Genomic DNA, 22918 nt, shown 5'->3' on the forward strand with positions numbered 1-22918 from the left:
TCCTTGTATTAATCTTCATTTGTCATGCAACACTCCCCCCTTCCTATTTTGCACACGTCCTCGAGCGCGGTAGTAGCAAGAGCTGCAACAAAAAAACAATGGATACAAGTAAAGTCACTTATTGAAAAAAAGAAAAGAAAAGAAAAATCAGCAATGATAATTTCACACGTGAGCATACAAGTGCAAGGCTGATTAAAGTTTTAATGAGTACTAAAATAGGTGAGTAAAGTCTAGTCAAAGTGAGACTTAAGTGGTAGATAGTGCTATGCAAAGGCAAGTGTGCTTTGTACACCGCCGGTTATGACCGCAGTCTCAATGTCCCAGAAGTATTTAAGTTATTCCTAAGTGGCAAACCTACTCCTAAATTTGAGCAAAGGTGATTGGAACTCTCTTTTTTTTTTTTTGATGTGTGTGTAGAAGGTGATAAAGATTAAGGTTCCATCCCAAAGAGACCCAAGCAATGGCCCAGAGACCTCCGCCAAGAGAATCTAAAGACCGCTAAGTATCTCAAGGGCGACAGACCCTTTTTCTTTCTTTTATGACCTAAGGAGTACCCCATGAAGATGAGGGCATCGGTCTCAAGGGCCCATAGTGTACCCCAGAGTCCTACCAACATCCATCAAGGCGATAGAATCCTCAAAGGTTTTTTTTCTGAAGCTTTTAGACACCAGTGTTCACCCCATGGAAACCAAGGCATAGGCCCTAAGGTGCTAAGACAACCCCAGGTCCTACCAAGCATTTCTCATGGCTGTAGACACGTCATGTCTCAATTTACTTTGGATATATATTTTTTTAGGGTATAATTTTTTTTATAAATTTTTATTACTCCTAGCACCCAGCTCATATCTAAGAGGTAGCCACCACTAGGGATAATTAATATACCTTGAAAGCATAAGAACTTGGCATATTCCCTTAGTATATATCCTACACTGTCTTTAGATAGAAATATCTTTTCCTAAGTCTTCTAAGACTCTAGAATTCACTCACCATATTTTAACAACTAATCAAAAACTTAAACCAGCCAACATTGTGTGAACATGCAAACCATATATTCGAAAGATAAGAGCACATAAAGAAATAAAGATTAAGATTTGAATACACCTATTGTAGTGCCCTGTTGATGTTGTTCGTTTGCATTGATGCATTGCTGATTTTGTGCAGATTACTCCTCCTTGATCTTTGTAAGCGTAGCATGTCTCCCCCCTTCCTAATTTGTTTGCACGATAGGTGGACTATTGGGGCGTGTTTGATGCTCTTGTTTTTTACGGAGACTTCTGCAAAATTTTTATTAACAAACACGAAAAGAAAAGAAAAAAAAAAATTTGCCATTGGTGCCAAACACCGAATATAGCCGAGGGGAAAAACCCAGTGGGATAAAAGTGCCCTGGCTTGTCGATCTTATTATGGAGTCGTTGAACTTACCCTTGCGCTGGTGGTGGATCCGTGTCCTCGTCTGCTGGAAAGGTGGTATCAATTTCCTCAGGATGCAGAGACAACCCCTCACAAAAACCGGCCGCTGGAGAAGGTGGTAGAGGAAGGAGTGCTTCCTCACTAAAGTATGGCATTGGTTCTATGGGAAGGTTAATCAGACAGTTTTGATTTTGGAACTGCGCAATGTAGGTACTCATATTGATCCAATATTGACATGTGGAGGCTTGGGGAAGGAGGGTTTGCAAGATCGGTGGTTGCAAGTCATTTAAGCTTGTATCCCTCCATTGTTGTGCTTGAACCTCCTCAGGTAATCTACGTTGATTTGGTCCTCTCTCTGGTATTCTCACATTAAGAAGATTATGGCGTTGGGGTGTAACTCCCACAATTTGCTTCATTAAGCCCGTGCCATATCGTCTAAAGTAAGAGCGGCATATCCAACAAATATGTGAAGCTTCTTCTAATACAAGCCGTGCACACTCTTGACAATGTGGAAATGGGTGATGCTGTTGATAGAATAATGTGACAAAGTGATGCCCATAGCAATTTTCACCTAAGGGAGCATAGAAGTACCTAGAATGTGTTTGAAACGGAGGAGCACTATAACCCCCGCGATGATCTGGTCGAGTACTATCAGGGTCAATGCATGGTGGACATGTATCTCGCCAAATATCCATCAGGAGTTATCTGGACGTAGAACAATGAAATTTAGAACACTCATATCCATCATGACAATTCCAATCAAAAACAAGATTATCTCAAAAAGTACACATCTTCTAAAGGCATAAGGAACTACATTATTCAAACATTGATTTACCAAAGAGCTTTAATTGTAGTGTTAATGCCTTATCTTTAGTTTTTGGTATATCCTTTTTAAGAGGTGGAAACTTTAGCAATTGTCTTGGAATTTGAGCAAGATAAGAGGTTTTAGGCATTGAAATGCTAGAATCTATGCTCAAATGAGACACATTTGGACTTGTCGTAGGTACACAAGTTGATGGTTGAATTGTATAACAAGGAGAAACCGGGACAACCGGTGTTTCAATACATGTTTTAGGAAGATCAACACAAGTTGTTTTGTAGGTGCTATCACGGCCACCTATCCTATCTTTAAGAGTTTGTGTTGATTTCTTTTGCACCCACTGATATGGACAATCAAGGGTGGCTTTTGGAATCTTTCTGAAACACTCTTTTTCCCCTAGCAAAGCATGGCATTTTGGAAGCCAAATTGCTGTTGCACCCTTATAATAGCCTTGTGCTTTAAGAACATGTTTTGGGACCCATCGAGTAACAATTCGAGGTTTAGGCTTGGAAATGATGTGCTTTTTAGGAGGCTTAGCAACTGGACTAGATGGTACAAGTTTGTACGCATCTTTGGGTAGCCACATTGATAATTCCTTCTTGCCTGGCCTTCTTTGAGCAGCAACTAGAGTAGTTGGAACATGCCAGCCGTGGCCCTCACTTGAGTACTCATCAATTATCCACATCATTTGTTTTGGAGCTTCAAGAGCAGATTTTGATTGTGGTTTGGGTAAGGTAGAAACATCACCCCTTTGACACGATAAAGCTTGTTGAGTAGCAGAGACTTTCTCTACATGCAGTGCTGTTGTGGATGCATTCCTATAGTACAAATCATCTAGAAGATCACGTGGTTGTACCATTCGTATAGGAATAATATCATATCCATCTGAGTCACAAAATTGAATTGGTTTCGGTAAAGCACATGTCGATAATGTTGCAAGGACATGACTCCATTCTAATGGATCAATTAAATGCTCAGGGAAGGGTTGTGGAATGTATGCCTCGTCTGATACACTTCGATTACCCTTAAGTCTCTTAGTGTTGAAATCCCTACATGAGGCTCCACACATTCATAGATCTTCTCGCCCGTCGGACAATGTAACTCTTGAGCCCTCAGATGAAGCAGAATCAAACTCATCTATTGGAGACCTTGTTACATCACGATATGAGTGATTCCTTAGGTTGACCCTTGTGATGACAGAATCATGTCGGAGGTACAAATAATTGTATCCCCAATCTTGAATCATTTGAAATTGTCGCATGAATGGTCTACCCAATATCACTTCATAGTTTGGATGTTTTCCAAAATCCACTACTGCAAAGGTGTGCTCATATTCAATCCCACACGTGATGACCAATATGTTCTCTAGCAGCCCAAGGGGATGTTCTAAGCTTCCATCTGCTAGCTGCAAGCGCATCCTGGTACTCCTAATAGCTGGTTTGCCCCATTTTTCCCAAATGGACCTTGTCACAATGCCCACTCCTGCGCCACTATCAAGTATTGCAGTTGAAGATACTTTTCGCACTTTTAATGGGAGGGTAGCATTTCCCTGATCGTCCTCACAAAATTTTCCTACTTTGTTGATAGGAACTGGCATTACATGCTTTGTCTCAGGGTGTATAGTACACTCATGGTGAACCTTTTGTAGCAATACCTGCTCTGACAAACATGTGGCAATATCATTCCACAACTCAGGTCGAATTTTTATCAAATCAAGCAAAGGTAAGGTACAAGCTACTGGTGCTGACAAAATAGCTTGCACCATACTCATATCTCTTTCCTTTGTCAACCTTTTATGCATGGAGGGTATCCTCAAGGTTTGAGAACAGTTCTCATATTCTCCCAGATATGATGGTAAGGTTTTCATTGTATGCTTACTTCTAGGAGAAACAATTGTTTGAACTTCCTCCTGGATGCTTGGGTGTCTAAATTTGTTTTCCGTGCCCCTGGTAAAATCCACCTCAGAGAATGGAGGCGAACTAATAGAAGACATGTTCTCATTAACTTTCTCATGAACTGCGGCCCACATCTCATTTGCCATGTCCTCATTAGCATCAATAATTTCATCATTGCATGGGAAGACAAGGCTAGGTGGTGGCAGATTACCCCCTTTTAATTGGGTGTCAATTGGTGCAGACCTTTCGCTATGAGCTTGTGAAATGAGCTCACTTTTCATTTCCCGACTCGATGACACTTCTGGTATAGTTTCTAATGTTGGCTTAAGAGAGGTTGGGCCCTGAGGAATAGGTGGTGGTGGTCCCTCAAGTATTGACTGAGCTTCCCTAATGAGTTGCTGATGTACAGCTAGATTGATCTTCTCCTCACGAGGGTTTGGGTATTCTTGAAGCTTCTTGGGTAGCTCAGATAAAGCTGCAATGCGACTTCTATGAGCATCAATGATGGCCTCTAGAGTTTCATTCACTTTATCCACAAAAACAGAACCCCCAGAACTATCCTCAGTCGTACTAGCCTCATCTTGTTTAACACTAGGCCCAGGTTGAGGTTGATGTTCCTCATGCACTTCTTGGGATGTAAAAGTTTTATCCCTCATGTTTTGTTTAGAGGCTTCTTGAGAACTAGTGGATGCACTTTTAGTTTGTTTGTTTCGGTTCTTCTTCCTCCTAGTGGTCTTTTTTCTATTGGACTGTAGGATCTTGTCCACCTTATTTGTCTTTGCATCCCTAGTTCGAGGTGTCTCATCAGTTTGCATTTCTGCATTTTGTGTCTGTGATCTAGTCATGACTCTAAGTGGCACGACATCATCATTCTCAGATGAAGGTGGTGATGGAACTGTGCCTACAAGGTTGAGTGAGACCTTTGGTTGAGAGGAGCCTTCCTCATGTGGTTTCAGCAGACAGTCTTTTGGGAGGTGTTCTACACAACACCCTAGACAATATCTTTCAATCGGTGGAAACTGTTGTACTGTTGTATTTGACCGAGATGCTTGCCTTGAGCGATGTGGACAATCACGAGCCCAATGGGGTTCTCCGCACTCATAACAGGGGCCCATTGGTTTGGCCTCTACTTTCCTTGGCTGCCATTGACCCGAGGGGCCTGGAGTCCTAGGTTGGTAGCCACCTAGCAACATTAAAGAGTTTTGTTCCCCTGATGGTTGAACGTCCAGTGCTGGGCTTGGGTATGCGGGACTTTCAAAGATATTTTCCTTGGATGAATATGATACATATTCCTCCTCCACATAGCCTGGGTTTACCAATTCTCTACACATATTTGAATTGTCGTAGTCAACAACCCTCACAGGAGCAGTCCCTGGAGCAGGAGGTTGAGCACCAAGAACAGGTCGTGCTTGCTCTTGTGCCATCGGTGGCTTACGTTCAAAATTAGTATACTGTTGATACATTTGTGGAGCCACTCCACCCCTCAGCTGCTCACGTTCTTGTCTCATTCTCGCGATGCGAGTACATTCCTGTGTGGTATGAGTAAAGTTCCAAGCACAGGCTTGGCACCACTTCTTTGTGGGTTGGTTTGTGACTAGAGGAGAAAAGGTATTACAGTCCTCTGTTTTATGGTCACCGCCACATGCTCCACAAAGATGAGGACCTGTAGGAAGTACACTCCTCATTCTCTGCTGCTGTTGTTGTGGCTGCATGGGTGGACGATAGGTCTGTCCCAATCTTTGTAGTACTTGGTTAGCTATCTGGTCTGGATTTACTAGCACGCTAGACCCTGAACTTTGGTCGTCTCCCCACTGATCTCTAGGTTTCACCTCTGGGCCAGAACCATCTTGGAGCTTGAAGTTATCGGTGAAATCCATAGCATCATGGCAACACTCATTGAAATTTGTATGTTTCTTCGCATAGAGATGTGTATGCAGTGTTGAATTTTTGAGTCCTTTTAAGAAGAGAGAAATTAATCGACTTTGGGCGGGCTTCTCATCCTCTGGGCATCGATTAATATACTGCTTCATTCTATTTACACAGTCTCTAACACTCTCATTCTCGCCTTGCTTGAAAGAGTAGATGTGTGCTACCGTGTCATGTTGTATTCCCATCAAGGAAAAAGCAGTAATGAATCTCTCTTCCAAAACTCGTAAAGAAGATTTGTCTGAAGCCTCTAATGCCTGAAACCAAGCGAGGGCTTTTCCTTCAAGAGTGAGCCCAAATCCTTCAATTTGAGTATGCTTGTCAGCCACTTGCTCAGCTCGAACTGCTTGCCTAAAAGCTGCTACATGGTCGTATGGATCTCCCGACCCTTCATACTTCTTTACCAATTTCTGAAGAGTTGATGGCCTTACTTGTCGTGAATACTCATCGTAGGGCCTACGGCCTCTCACTCTCAGTGGGAATTGTTCCTCTCTTTGGAAAGATGGTCCACATGTTTCCAAAATTGGTGTGGGTACCCTATTACCAGCCTCACCAAACCCCTCCAAGGATCTTGTCACCCGCGCATTTCAGGAGGTGCATTTATAGGAGGCCGAGTTGGCTCCTCTCTCCTCCTATTGTCATAGTGAGAAAGATGTTGGTGTGATGTGACCTGTGGTCGCACATTTGGTGAAGGACGATATCTTGGTGCTAGAGTTGGGCTACTAGCTGTGGTCCACTTAGATGTTGAGGGTCCCTCTCTAGTGAACTCTCGTAGGGGAGGAGCAACAGTTTCTCCAAGAAAGGTTGTCTCTCTCGGTTTGGCTGTATTTGTTGAGAACACTTCCATGAATAATGGTTGTCCTTTCCACGTGAGTTCCCGAATCTCTTTCCAATCTAAGGTTCGGTATTCATTGGCCCATTTATCAATTATTCTGTTCATGTGTCCTGCGAGCTTCTCAACTACCACCACATGAGCTAGAGGAAGATCCAGCTGTGGCAATTTAGTTGTGGCATAATATCCCTCTAACGAGTCCTTATAGACCTCTTGAAGTGGGTCATCCTGTAAGACCTTTGTCACAGGAATTTGTCGTACAAACTCCCATTGGCATTCAGCCCCCTGATCCATTTTACTCTTGCCTTTCCTATCCCGCTCCAAATTTAGATCTACAAGAAGTAAATCATCTATGGATGGCTTTGAGGACTGGGCATTGGAAGGTCCAGGCATGTCAGGCTCAATGAGCCAGTCATCTCTAGACTCCCTTGCTCTGGAAAGTTCTGATAAGTCTAAGAACTCGGTTTTAGAGAGCTCCCCTAATTTGTCTACCTTTTCTGGATGGTAGGTGACTTCGTAGCGAACACCATCTCCACCCATGTACATGTTACCCTGATCATTGACTAGAGGTGCTCTATCAAGTTCTGAGAAGATGTCTGCGATCTTCACAAGATACCGTTGTTGTGGATCCCTAAAGATCTCAGCTCCTTGAGCATTTGTGTAGACATATTGGAGTCTCACATTAAATGTTAACCCCATGGTGTCGGCTTCAAATGGATTAAAGGATCTTGAGGGTGTCCTATTTGGGGCTACGGGATGACTATTTGTCGGCCCTAGATTGTCCATGGACAATGAACTAGTTGTTCTAAAGGAAAGGGTATCGGATTGGGATTCAGAAAGGGTTTCAGCAATATCTGCCAAATTGCCTACCGATTGGGTCCCACTTTCTTGCGTAGGTACTCTAGAAGGTGCCCTAGGCTCTATGGCAGAATCTACAAGACGTCCCGACCGCAAGTGCATAAGGTCAAATTTTTTTGGTTTTTTATGTGTTTTTGTTTTGTTTTTGTTTTTGTTTTTAAATAAATAAATAAATATATATATATATATATATTTTATTTAACCTACCTAATCACTAAAAAAATAAATATGTGTGGCGTAACTATCTATCCTATTTTTTTATTATTTGTTTTTTAAATGTTTTTTTTAATGATTTTATATTTTTATGATTTTTATCTTTTTTTTTAAATTTACACAAAAATTATGAATCACACTAAAAAATACTAATTATGCACAAAGTTACAAAAAAAATTAAAAAATGCAGGTTACACTAATTATGCAAAAATTGAAGAATTACAAAATATGCAAAAAAATAGACCCCTAAAAAACACTCAATTTATAGATTTTTTTTTTAAAAAAACTTCTTAAATAAATTTTCTTTTGTTGTCTTTTGTTTTTTTTTCTTTTTGTGGTTTTTTTGTTTGTTTGTTTGTTTGTTTGTTTGTTTTTTTTTAACTAATAGATTTCGTGCCTAATTAAAAAATATGAATTGACTAATTATGCATCAATTACATAAAAAATAAAAAATAAACGCTACTTTACTTATGCAAAAATTTAAATAAGAAACAATGGATTCAAAAAAATAAAATTTGTTTTTTTTTAAATTTAATTATTTTTTCCTCTTTTTTAAATTTTTTTTATAACTATTCTCTTTTTTTCTTTCTTTCTTTTTTTTTTCCTTTCTTTTTTTCTTTTTTAATCTCTTTTTTTCTTTTTTTTAAAAAAATATTATTTTTTTTGTTTTTTATTTATTATTATTATTTTTTTTAATTTAAGAATACAAAAAAAAACACGAAAAATTAAATTAAAAAAAATAAAAAATAAAAAAAATTGAAAGGTGCACTTACCTTATCCGCCACCGCTTGTTACACAAGCAGGCTCCGGATTCGTCGCTGGGCGCGCGTGGGTAGCCTTCAACGCCTGCACGAGCTCCTTCATCAACGGCCACCACCGCTACAAGCCTTCCACAGCCCTTCGCCTACGGCCTCTCTCCACGCTGCACACACTGCTCTGCTTTGCCTGCGCCTACTGGTGCTTCACAGACGCCTCCCCCACTGCAGAGCTTCAATGCAGACGACGCCCTCTCCACTGCAGAGCTTCGATGCAGGCTCCTCCACGTTACTGTATAAAATATATATATATATATATATATATATATATATTTAAAACCGCCTTCGCCCTCCTTTCAGCCGCCGGCTGCTCCTTCTCTTGCCACTTCTACTCCTTCGCGAGCAGCCTTCCCCGCACTCTTCCGCAGGTCGTGCAACCGCCGGCCAGTCAACGGCTGGTTCGCCTCCTTGCCAGACTTGCTCTTTCACAGCTGTCGCCTCTGATGCCAACGCCGCCGGCCACCTTAACACCGGCTTCCCTTCCTCTGCCGTCGGCTGCAGGCTTCTACTCGCCTATGCCAACGCCGCCGGCCAACACTGCTTTGCTGTCGCTGCTGCTGCTGCTGCCGGTCTCCACACCAACGTCAGCCAGCAGCCGCCTACGCCGACGCTTCTGCTGCAGCCGCCTACGCCAACGCTTCTCCTCCACGATGCAACGTTCGACGTATTGTAAAAGTATAAATATATATATATATATATATATATATATATATATATATAGATTTATATTCTTTTTCTTAAGGCTTCCTTCGCCTGCGCTTTTGCAGCGCCCACTACACAAACAGCTCCTTCGCCACCTCCTTCAATCAGCGCTTCACTTTCTTTTCAATGCAGGCCCATCTACGTCACTGTATGATATATATATATAAATATATATATATATATATATATATATATATATATATTGTCTTTTTTTTTTCTTTTTAAAAGCCGCCTTTGGTTGCGCTTTTGCTGGCCGCCTTACACATGCAAATATATATACATATATATATATATAGATATATATATATATATGTATATCTATTTGTCTTTGCTTCTAATGATGGAGATGTCTCCCAACAAAACAACAAAACCATAAAGGAAAAGTCGCCTTCTACGCTTTCAACCTACCTCTCTTCCCTTCACCCTTCTCTTTCCCTCTCTCCTCTCATCCTTAAGCGGACTTCATGCTTGGGAGTCTATGGGGCTTGCATAAGCTATGGAAGAGCTTAGCAACGCACCTCTTTTCTTTTTATTTATTAATACTAATTACATGTTAACGAAAAGCATGAAAGAATGAAATGACAAAAAACAATGAAGGTAAGCATAATGAACGGTACTTGAAAAAGCATAAAAGCAATAAAACATAACAAACAATGCGGGAGAAACCTCAACCGCTCAATGGTTTTTTTCTTATCCTAACCTTATCTACTCACACCGGGATCGCACACCCGAACTTAACCTAATCACTCAATGGTTTTGCAACCAAAAGAGGAAATAGTGGTGGTTTCCACACACTCAACCGGATTTGAGTCTTCTCCCCGGCAGCGGCGCCAATGGAGAGACGGAAAAACTCTCTCACTTGTAGCAAGAGTAGTATGATCCACACTTAGCTCAATCCAATGGGATTTGCATCCCTTTCGGAGCTAGGGATTCAACCCGTACCGGTGCACAAAAGCTTATCCATTTGATGGAGAGAATGCTAAGAAAACTACTACTATTGACATAGACTCAACATACACTCAAGCTCAATCTTGCTATTGCTCACTCAACTCCACAGTCCACTCATCCATACATCCAAACAAGAAGAAAGCTTAGCTATTGCTCACACAAGATCAAAGCATTCTTCATTCTCAAATACTCATTTCCCTAGTATGCACACAATCCTTGAAGCTCTCAATAAGAAACATGCACACAAGAGAATTGACATGAGAAGAGAGACAAATATCAACTCATTGCATTGAATTAACAAAAGAATAGAACTTACAACAATGTAGATGGGGAGAGAGAAGAGCTTGCACCTCTATGGAAGAAGAGGGAGAGCTAGTCTCAAGAGAGCTCAAACATGAGTTTTCCCAATGTGTCCATGCTCTCAAATGAGCCACCTTTTATACAAAAATTCTAGAACTCCCAAAAGTTCCCATGTGGGATTATTGTCAAGCCCTCTCCCACATTCATCTACAAAGTGGAACTCTTTACAAGAGCCCTAAGTATCTTTTTTTGTTGCATCCTTGTATTAATCTTCATTTGTCATGCAACAGGTAGGGTTATAGCATTTATAACCTTTGTACTCCGTACAATAAAGATGCATTTTTTTGCCTTTGGATACAACTTTGTTCTTTCCTCATCAAGAACATGCACATATGTAATACATTGAAATACTTTAAAGTGACACACATCCGGTCTTATGCCTATAAACTTTTGTTTCAGCATCATACCATTAACAACAGTGGGTGTCATGTTCATAATATACACAGTAATTGCTAATGCTTATGCCCAAAAATAATGTGGCATATTCTTTTCAGCCCCATACAGGCACGTGACACTTATGTAATGTGCCTATTTTTTCTTTCTACAACACCATTCTGTTGTTGCAGAGTGTACCTGCATCACGTAAACTATCTCTTTATTCCCTACTTTCTCAAGAAATCGTTGAACTCATTGGAGAAATAATCTCCCCCACCATTTGATCTTAGGTACTTTATCTTTGTCCTTTTTTCTTCTCAAACAAGACTTAAAATCTCTGAAATTGAGCGAACATCTCACTTCTCTCTTTCATGAAGTAAAACCATACCTACCTAGTGTGGTTATCAATGAATGTAACGTAATACCTACAACGTGCAATTGTTGCAGTCTTGGTTAATGCACAAACATGGCTGCCTTTACCTTAGGCATGCTAACATTTAAAGTAAACATCTGCCATTTATGTTATCCTTTGCAACCAAGCGACACTAATTTTTGAAAAATCCTTGAGGATTAAGCCTCACTCACAGAACCTACTCAACCATTTGTCTAGTAGAAACTAGATTCTTTGAAATATTTGGAACATGAAGTATACCTACCATGCACTTTATTTTGCCATCTTGTATAGACATTGGCACTTTACCAACATGTGCAATGGGATGTGAAGTATCATTACCTGTTTTGACATAATCTATTTTTTTCATTTTTGACATATCTCTAAACCACTCACCACCATGACTCGTCATGTGGTGAGAGTCTCCAGAAACCACACATCATAAATCTTGAGATCCTGACACATCTCCTGATTGTGGAGCTGAGCATATGCTGCATCACAAACAACTGCTCACTTTTGTCTCATCACCACCCCATTTACTAGATGTTCATAGTTGTCATGTGGTTAGAGGCGCACATACCATATATCTTAAGATCCTGACATATCTCCTGTTGTAGAGCTGAGCATGTGCTACATCAAAAACAACTGCTCACTGCTATCATCACCACCTCGTTTACTATTTGTGCATAGTTTCCTTATTTCAACTTTTCACTTTTAATGTCATTCTACTTTTTATAGCAGTCCTTTGCCATGTGCCTTGGTTTTCCACAATAATAGCACTCTATGCTATTTGTACTCTAATTTCTTTGCCAACAACCTTTGCCTCTTTGGCTTCCTCTCCCCCTAGACTGGCCTTTTTCACCTTTGTATGATTGTTGTTGCTGCTGCGAATCACTGGGATGATGTTGTGTTTTAGAATTCTAGTTTCCTTGTCGTCAGGCCACCATGTAGGCCTCGAGATCATGACCTCTACCTATACCTTTACCTGAATTAGAGTAGACCCAGTGACATTTCTTCTATGATCAACATAGACACCAAGTCCCGACAGTTTGGGAACATTCTCTATAACTGCAATGGAGGTCTTGTTTGGTTTGTACTGGTTGCCAAGCACATTGAAACAGATACTCACTAAATCATCATCTTCTAGCAATAAATTGATAGAACCAAGGGATTAAACAATGCCCTTGATCTTTAAATCATACTAATTGATAGACATGCTTTTCTTTTCCACATAATGCATCTCTTGTTTTAGCTACAGATTCCTTACCTTTATATTGTTTTGGAACATCTACACCAGGTTCTACCATGTGATTGCTGGAGTTTTGACATCTTGTATGTGTCCTATCATTGTGTCTATGACACTGATCAAAAGCCAATACATAACTTTCCTTGCGCCCTGAGTCCAATCCTTGAATGCCTTTATATTTATTAGAGTAGCATTCTCTGCAGACAACTATGGAGGCTCCTCATTGTCTCCTTCAACATAGTCCCAAAATCCTTTACTCACCGATTAAAAAATTAGTCATTCTAAACAGGGGTTTAATATTCACGTGATCACAAGATTTTTTGTGATAATAACACATGTGAACAAGTTATTCACATGTTCTCATGTTACCGTTCACAAAATAACAGGTCACTTGCCATTTGGGAACCCCTTAAAAGCTTGACTACACATGGGAATAAGCTATTCACATGTTCTCATGTTACCATCTTCACATAATAGCAGGTCAGTGGCCACCTAAGAAGATTTTTTATGCCCGACAAAGATAATTTTTTTAGGCTCTTGTGAAAGCTTTGTGAATATAACATGTGATCACAAGATTTTTTGTGTTATTAACATATGTTATTAACATGTTCACATGTTCTCGTTTACGTCAGTGAAATCCCTGATTCTAAACTTCCATGAATGGAAGTTGTTTTTGTCCAGCTTCTCATAAACAATTTGATTGAATCTGTTAAACATGTTTTCCTATAATTAGAAACCTGCAAACAAACATTTTTTGTATGCAACCTATAACACAGTAGTATCTTCTATGACTGGTGGCACAGTGGTACTTCAGCATAACTTGTATGTCATCAAATCTAACCAGAGTACATGTACATACACCTAATATCAACAATACATGTGTAAACACTATCTACACTCTCAAAATGCACTGCTGCACTGCAAAAACCAAATTTTGACCAGAGCCAGTTCTCCATTTTAGAACTTCCCGAAACTGCCCCAAAAATACCTTATAGTGACAAAATGGAGACCAAAACATGTCCAAAACACGCTTTTGGCTACATATTGCAATACAAAATACTACATACCACACAGGCACCTCTAAGACTATGAAGACATCTCCTCAATTAGAGATGTGTAGCTTCGGGAGCTACCAAGGCACTGTTGTACCTAAACCAAGAAGGGAAAGAGATGATGATGCTCTTACACATGTACTGCTTCCTTCTTTGCTTGTTCTTGCCTCTTGCTTGCCTCCTTACCTCTCACACAAATTGAAGCTCTGATACAATAAAGATAATGCGAAGGAGAGAGAGAGCCTAGGTTTCTTGCAAGCAAACACACACATAAGAGAAAGTAAGACACGAGAGATGGATGGCTGCATTTTCTTCCATCTTCTTCTCTTCTCTCTACAACCATAAAACTAGAAGATAAGAGTACATACATAAAGGTAAATTACTCTTCTACAATAACATACAATGGTCAGTCTATAGTGTGAATTTGACTATATGAGTTGGCACTATAACTATGCCATAACTCTAGGACTCCAAAGTGGCCGCTGTCACACAACCTTTTATACACCACTGGTAGCATATCAACCATAATCTCACCAACCATGCTAGTGGAATAAGTGAGGAATCTATCACCCAAGCCGGTCATCAATGTCTATCGTAGCCGCTAGTTGAGCTTAATATCTCAACAATCTTTGGGGAGGTTTGTTTACCCTTACTAGATGGCCCATATTTATTCATGCATGACACTTTGCTAAAGTGAAGGACCAAAGATGATTCACATTACTTCATGCATGACACTTTTCTAAAGTTTAGGGGTAAGGCCCAAAGTGGAGTGTAAAAGTAATTTTTGACTCATAAAATAATATATCTAAATACACTTTCTTGAAAGCATGATCCATGAAGCATGTGGGGGGATATTGTACCCAATGTGTGTGCACATTCTCTTCTTTCATGTTCATGTAAGTTTATTTCTCAGTAAGCAATGGTATTTTGAGAAAGATAGAGTAAGCTTGGTCCATTATTTTATTGAATTTACGCATGAAGACCACAACCCTCCTGCAAATAGTGGTACCAAAGCTAGGACCACATCCAGAAGTGCTGTAGCAACCAATCCTTGGTAATCGTGCCACCCCACCTAAGCAAAAAAAAAGTCCTCAGTGTAACAAACATCCTAAAGACACACTGCATAAATGCAATGGGTGCTAGCCCAGCCTGCAAAATAAAGTACACCCAACGGTAGCCAAGTATATCCTAGCATAGGCCCATAAAGGTCCCAAGAACCAAGGCCCTATAGAGGATTAAGGTCATTAGTAGGAGCAAGTGAGTAGAGCCCATAATCTTTCTCTCTTCTCTTTCACCTCTTGGATACATGCAAATGAAACCAGCACACTATATATATAGCCATCTTTCCACTCCCCATGTTTCAGCTTATGGGATTTGTCCTCTTTCTTCTCCCCTCTTCTCATTCACCCTCCCACTTTTTCATAAACCCACCTCCCCCAAAAATTTCTCCCCAATCTTTACTATTTTGCTTCTAAAATTCACCTCTTTAAATTCTCCCCTCTTAGTACTAGTTGAGATTAATTACTAAAAAACATTTACAATACTTTAAACTAAACTAGTTCAAATCTTTACATATAGTTTATTGTAATCTTTCTCTACCTCACCTATATAATGAGATTCCAAGCAAGTCATTGAAGCAACCATTCTCTTTCTCAAAAAGCTTCCCATTTTTAACCTAAGGAACAACATCTTCTAGCATCTCTAACTCATAACTTTATGCAAAAGAAATACTCTAAAATTTCCATCTATTGACCAAAGGAAAAAGTGCCAAAATTATGATTTTTTTCCAAAATTCTGAAATTGGTGTTTATATTACTATCATTATCTTTCATTCGTACCAAGCTACATGCATATTATATTGGAAGCCGTGATATACACATATTTTTGGGCCCCACATTCTTATTTCAAAAATATTGTCTGAAGGCTACAATTGAGAAGGAACCATTATAGATTCAAGCTTGGCGATGCCTTTAGGCTAACAAAGTTTCAAAGATGGAACTTATATCATATAGAGAGAGACGTTAAACCCATTTTGGGATTAACACAAGCACTCTATTACACACGAGAGTAAGAAATCATATCATGAAAAGGGATTATAAAGAACTAGTACCATATTGGAAAATTTGGGAAAATTCCAATTCCCATTTTGAAAGATCAGATCTATCGAGATTGAAATATTCAGATAAATGATTATTTTATTCCTCATTGGAATTCGTGGATCACTTAAGTTAATATTCAAAGAAATAAATTCAGTAAAATAGTAACTGAATTATCAAACCTTTTCGAGAAAGATAGTTCAGGAAAAATCTTATCCGACTTGAACCGTGAATCAGACTATGACCAAGACAAAACTGTTTCGTCAGTTTCGAGGAAAGACGGTGTGACCAGTTTAGAAAAATACACTCAAAACTCGGCCAAATATGAAACTAAGTTTGAGACCCTTAGAATTGATCTGTGGATCAAGGTTATAGAATTCGAAGAATTCTGGTATGAAATTCAGAACCCTTTTAGGATTTTGTCAAAACCCTCTCAAGTGACATATCATTTGGAAAGCTCTTGAAGAGTAGATTCTAAATCCACATTCTCTGACGACTTTGGAATTGTTATGCTCAAGATACACCAAAAATATATATTGAAAAGAAAATTTCCAAAGTAATGGGATTTTCCAAACTCCCTAATATAGTCTTAACTTGTAAAGATTATGACAAGAGTGTGCCAATGATCAAGCTAATTAGTTAGCTTTTAAGTTTTGTGTGCCCAAATATGAATAAGGTCCAATTGTATATAAGACACTTTCTCATACTACAAAGACACAATCTCCCTTTTGTGCTAAGTGAGGTCATGTGCTAATTAGTTAGTTTTTAAGTTTTTGGGTGCCCAAATACGAATAAGGTCCAGTTTTATATAAGACACTTTCTCATAATGCAAACACACAATCTCTCTTTTGTGCTAAGTGAGTTTTTGTATGTGCTATCTTCTTACAGGCCTTGTTGTTCTATATGTGTGTGAGAGAGACAGAGTTGAGTTGAGATGATGTCTTGCTCCTCTCATATATGTGCCTTTCTAAGAGAGAGTGTAGTGGGAGGGGTGTGTCCTTGCAAAAGGAGGTGTAGCAAACCTCTTGTTGCAAGAGGGAGGCTTAGAAGTTTGTAGCTAGCAATCACTAGTGGAGCTTGGAGAGGTTATGGATGATGTCCTAGTGGGCTTGGAAGTAGGGTAAGTCCGAAGGCAGTTGTTATCTATTTGCATACTTGCAATTAGGAAAATTTTGAAGCCTCTTCAGGAAAAGGAAGCTATGGAGAATTATTATTTGTCATCCAATGCATCAGAATTGCTCCTGGAGGGCTAGGGAAGCTATGCCAGAACAATGTGAATTTGGGCTTTGCAGGCTCAAAATTTGCACTGCTCTGGCACTGCTCCCCCAGCCACTCAGAATCATTTTTGATAATGAAGTTGAGTACATTGATTATGAAAAATAGTAATTTACAAGATAAAAATACCTTTAATCATGTGTAAAAATACATTATTTTTCATCTAATGCATCAGAATTGCTCCTGAAGGGCTGAGGAAGCTGTGCCAAAACAGTGCAAATTTGGGCTCTACACCAGCGGTGCAGGCTCAAAATTCGCACTGTTTTGGCACTCTCCCCTAGGCTCCCAGGGTCATTTCTGATGCATTCACAAAAACATTCATGGCAAACTAGAAAAAACAATGATATACTTGATGAAAATAAGTTTGCAAAACACTGTATTGTATTCATAATAAGAAGTGATACATCATCTTTACAAAAGCTTTCTTACAATATTGAGCTTCCTTCTCTTGTTATTGGGCAGAGTGTGCTCAAGGAGTGATTGGGCTATTTCTTGAGGATCCTCTATGCCTATGCTTTTGGCTATACCTATACGAGCAAGACGCTTACCCCTAAATCCAGAACCAAAAACATCGAAGGCAAGGGATTTTTTAATCAGAACTATACATTTGGTGCTCTGTGCCATTAGAGGCTACACAGAGTACCTTAGAGAGGGCTTTCAAAAAGAAGAGAGTGAAGGCAGATTGCGGGTGTAGTCCCTATGGATAATGGCGATGCCATCCACAAGAAGCCAACCAAGATAGTGCGCCAACGCAGCATCATGTCCATGGACCTTGGCCTGGTCTCTGCTGCCGCCGCCTCTCCCTGCAAATGCGTCAATTTCAACCACCCACTGCAATCAAAGGAAAAATCAAAATATTTTCCTATACATAATTCCCATGGTTGTCCCCTCCTTACACTTCCCATGATTGTCCCCTCCTTACACTTCCCAATCTGTAAAAATATAGAAAGTGACACAATAACCAGAAAGTGCAAGGGTTAATTCTAGACATGTAGTGGAATCAGATATACCTTTCTTCTCATCAACTTGAAACTTGACTCTTCCACATCGTCAAAGTCCATGATGCTAAAGTGTTGACGTAGGTCTGTTAGGCTCCAATGCTTGCTTGCCTGCCACTCGCTCAATCCATCCATTTTGCATCATCACAGCTACCTCAATAAGCATAATTTCTTCTTGTGAGGCTTGAAGTGGGATCCATGTCCCGTGCTTTTGCATCCATCTTTGGTAGTGCAGACGCATGTACAAAATAGAGCGTGCCTTTAAGAACCTGCAAGACACTGTAGAATCTACTACATTGCACTTGTACACATCAACTTGATGTGACCCCTCATTAACCTCCCAACCCTCTCCTAGTAATCCTTGAATTTGGTCAGACCGTACCTCCAAATATACATTGTTTTTGTTTGGTGCATTGGCATCATGGAATTGAACATGTGCACAAAATTATGTAAAGGACAAAACCAATTTAGCCCTACTGACCTAGATGCCTTTGAAAACTTGAGTGATGTCTTGATATCACTTACCATCTTAAACTTGAGTGATGTCTTGATATCACTTACTATCTTAAACTTTAAGCATAAGATAGTCCAAGCATCTAGTTTGGGCCATTCGGGGTTGTTAAGAGGGGGGTTGGGGATCTCTTCTAGCTTGCCAAATAAACTGGTTTTTTATCTACAAAATATGAGTGAGAAGAAAAGAAAAAGATATTTTTCTGTACAAGATCACTTGGGCTTTGAGATACAAACATTGCCTCTCCAATGGATGCATGCATAGCATAGAAAACTCCAGTGAGGCTTTGGAGTGGTTGTTTCTCAACATAATTAGAGGGGAAAGTATCTACAGAGAGACATAAGAAAATGGAGGATCATAAGAAAATTTGAAACAAAAAATCCAATATTAGCATGTTGTTAAAGCTGTGTTTAGGTTACACTGACAATTTGATGGAAACCTTGGTCGTTGGCCTTGAATGTACAGGTCTCCAAGGGTATACACATGTTGCACTAACACCATATTGGGGAATATGGGAATTTCCCACAAGTTTGGGACACGTGGTCAAAAGTTTGGACTAACCATAACTTGAACACCACTAATCCAAAATGAGCACTTTATAGCTCTTTAGATTCTATTTTTCAAGCGCTTTCCAACGATAGGTCATATGATAGGGTTTTGAGAAACTTACAAACATGTTATCCATGTCCCCTTTTTTAAGTATTCAAAAATGGGAATTGGGAAATTCCCAAATTCACTAATATGGTGTTCACTATGGCAACTAGTCCTTCCTTCTTAGTATGCTTGAAGCCTTGTAGCCGCCCCTTCCAATGATGTAGCATATTCCCCAGTTGACGCATTCGATGTGGTCCCTTAGAGCTTTGCTGCATGTAGACCCAAGCCACAACCCTGAATCTTGTTGGATCCCAAACTCCATTCTCATCTCTCTTGTGTTATGCAGCACAAGCTCTTCCACCTTCTCCCTAGGTCTTCTCACATTACTGGAAAAGGCCATGGTGGTAAGAAAAGACAAGAAGGGAAAAGAAAAGCTCGTTTTACAATAGAGGAGTGGAGAGGAGAGAAAGTTCAGGGTTTTTAGTGCAGTAATGGAAAGCTTAAAAGAGGGTAAGAGTTTGAGAATAGGCTTCCTGAACCTAGAGTAAACTAAAGAGGGGTAGAGTTTCTGTAGCAATGGAGAGGGAGGAAGCTTGAGAGAGAGAGAGAGAGAGGGGGAGAGAGAGAGAGAGAGAGAGAGGGAGATTGAGAGAGAGAGAGAGAGAGAGAGAGAGGGAGATTGAGAGGGAGGGACCTTGAGAAGGAGGGAGAGCTTGAGAGGGATGGAGATTCTACAGCAATGGAGAGCTTAGAAAAGGAAGAAAGAGGGGGAGGGAGCTTGACAAGGAGGGAGAGCTTGAAAGTTATGGAGTTTCTGCAACAATGGAGAGCTTAGAAGAGGAAGAAAGAGGTTCAAAATGAGGTTTCCAAACCTAGAGTATGTTGGGGGGAAGTTTGAGAGGGAAAACACACTTTTGGGAAAAAATTAAAAAAAATTAAATTTTTAGGGTTTTTAATATGCACGATTCTAGGTGGGGGGGCCTCTAAGTTTGGGCCCAGGAGAGGTAGGGGGACAAGAGTGGTAAGTAGGCCCCATTAGCAAACCAAAGCCTAGGCTCCCTAGGGTAAAAGAAGTCAAAATGTGCACCCAGCCCTCCTTCTATTGGTCCATTCCTAATCAAAAGTTAATCCAAGAGGCCCTCTTTGGGTCCAAAAAATTCCTAATGCATTAGACCTCATCTTTTTTTTTTCATCTTACCAAAATTTTATTTTTATCATTGATCCCTATCACATCACATCATTCCTACATCAAATCACATCCATTCGCATCATCCACACATCAATCCACATCATCCATACATCCATCCACATCAGTCCACACGTCAATCCACATCATTCACTAATCATACACACACCAATCTACATCATCCACATCAATCCACATTATCCACACATCCATCCATATCTTCCATACATTCATCCACATCAATCCACACGTCAATTCCATATCATTTAAACATCCATGCACATCAATCCACCTCATTTCATAAGCATTCCCATTCTCATCTAATCACATCTTTTTCTATCTCATCACTTATTTCCTCATTTTCCTCATCAGATCTCACCCACTTGTATCTACCCATATATCTCATCACTTCACATACATTAACATCTATCCAGTTTACATCGCATCTTATCACATTCATTTCATATCTCATCTCATTCATTCACATCCTGATTCATATGCTAACACATTCATTCATGTCCCTTATCGTTCATTCACATTCTGATTCACATCACATCACATCCCTTCACATCCCTTATCATTCATTCACATCCCGATTTACATCACATCACATCCTTTATCATTCATTCACATTCTATATCATTCATTCACATCCCGATTCACATCACATCACATCCATTCACATCCCTTATCACTCATTCACATCCCTTATCACTCATTCACATCCATTCACATCCCTTATCACTCATTCACATCCTATATCATTCATTCACATCCCGATTCATATACTATCACATTCATTCACATCCTATATCATTCATTCACATCCCTTATCATTCATAAATATCTAATTTACTTCACATCTCATCGCTTCAACTCTCATTCATATTCATCACATTTACATCCACATATTTTCTCCCACATACATCCACATCCATACTTATCACATACATATCCACATCTACTCTTTCACATACATCCACATCCATATTTATCACATACACATCCACATCTATCCTTTCACATACACTCATCCACATCCATTCTTTAACATACATCCACTTCTATTCTTTCACATACATCCACATCCATACTTATCACATACATATCCATATCTATCCTTTCACATACATCCACATCCATATTTATCACATACACATCCACATCTATCCTTTCACATACACATCCACATACATATCCACATCTATCCTTTCACATACATCCACATCCATATTTATCACATACACATCCACATCTATCCTTTCACATACACTTATCCACATCCATATTTATCACATACACATCCACATCTATCCTTTCACATACACTCATCAACATCCATATTTATCACATACACACCCACATCTATCCTTTCACATACACTCATCCACATCCATCCTTTCACATACACTCATCCACTTCCATATTTATCACATACACATCCACATCTATCCTTTCACATACACTCATCCACATCCATATTTATCACATACACATCCACATCTATCCTTTCACATACACTCATCCACATCCATTCTTTAACATACATCCACTTCTATTCTTCACATATCATCACATCTATCTACCTCTCATTCTCATTACTTCAATTTTCATCACATCTATTCTCTATTCATTCTCATCTATCTGATTCACATCCCATCTCATCACATCCATTCTTAGAATGCAGGAGAATCCTTATTTTTTTATATAAAGATTCTTTACACATCTATTTATGCATAATTTCAACTTTAAGGAGAATAACACTTTCGAAATAAAAATAATCTTTTATGCATCTTTCTATGCATAAATTCAATTTTAATGAGAATAACTCTTTTGAAATAAAAGTAAATTTCTTTATGCATAAAATCAAAATTGATGAGAATAACTCTTTTGCAATAAAAATAAATTTCTTTATGCATCTTTCTATGCATAAAATGAAAATTGATGAAACTAACTCTTTTGAAATAAAAACAATTTTCTTTATGCACCTTTCAATGCATAAAATCAAAATTGATGAGAATAACTCTTTTGAAATAAAAATAATTTTCTTTATGCACCTTTCTATGCATAAAATCAAAATTGATGAGAATAACTCTTTTGGAATAAAAATACATTTCTTTATGCATCTTTCTATGCATAAAATCAAAATTGATGAGAATAAATCTTTTGGAATAAAAATAAATTTCTTTATGCATCTTTCTATGCATAAAATCAAAATTGATGAGAATAACTCTTTTGAAATAAAAAAATAATTTTCTTTATGCATGTAAGAAAGCATTATGGGCCCAAGGCCATGGACAACTAGTAAGTAGGTGTGAACTCTTGGGTGGAGTATAAATACCAATGTAAATGGGATTATGGCTCATTCATGATAATGTTATCTGTTCCAAGAATCAATGGTGAGCTTCTCCCGTG

Source organism: Cibotium barometz, chromosome 50 (genome assembly GCF_041138505.1).
Source record: "Cibotium barometz isolate CiBa-2024 chromosome 50, ASM4113850v1, whole genome shotgun sequence".
In the NCBI taxonomy this organism is placed as follows: domain Eukaryota; kingdom Viridiplantae; phylum Streptophyta; class Polypodiopsida; order Cyatheales; family Cibotiaceae; genus Cibotium; species Cibotium barometz.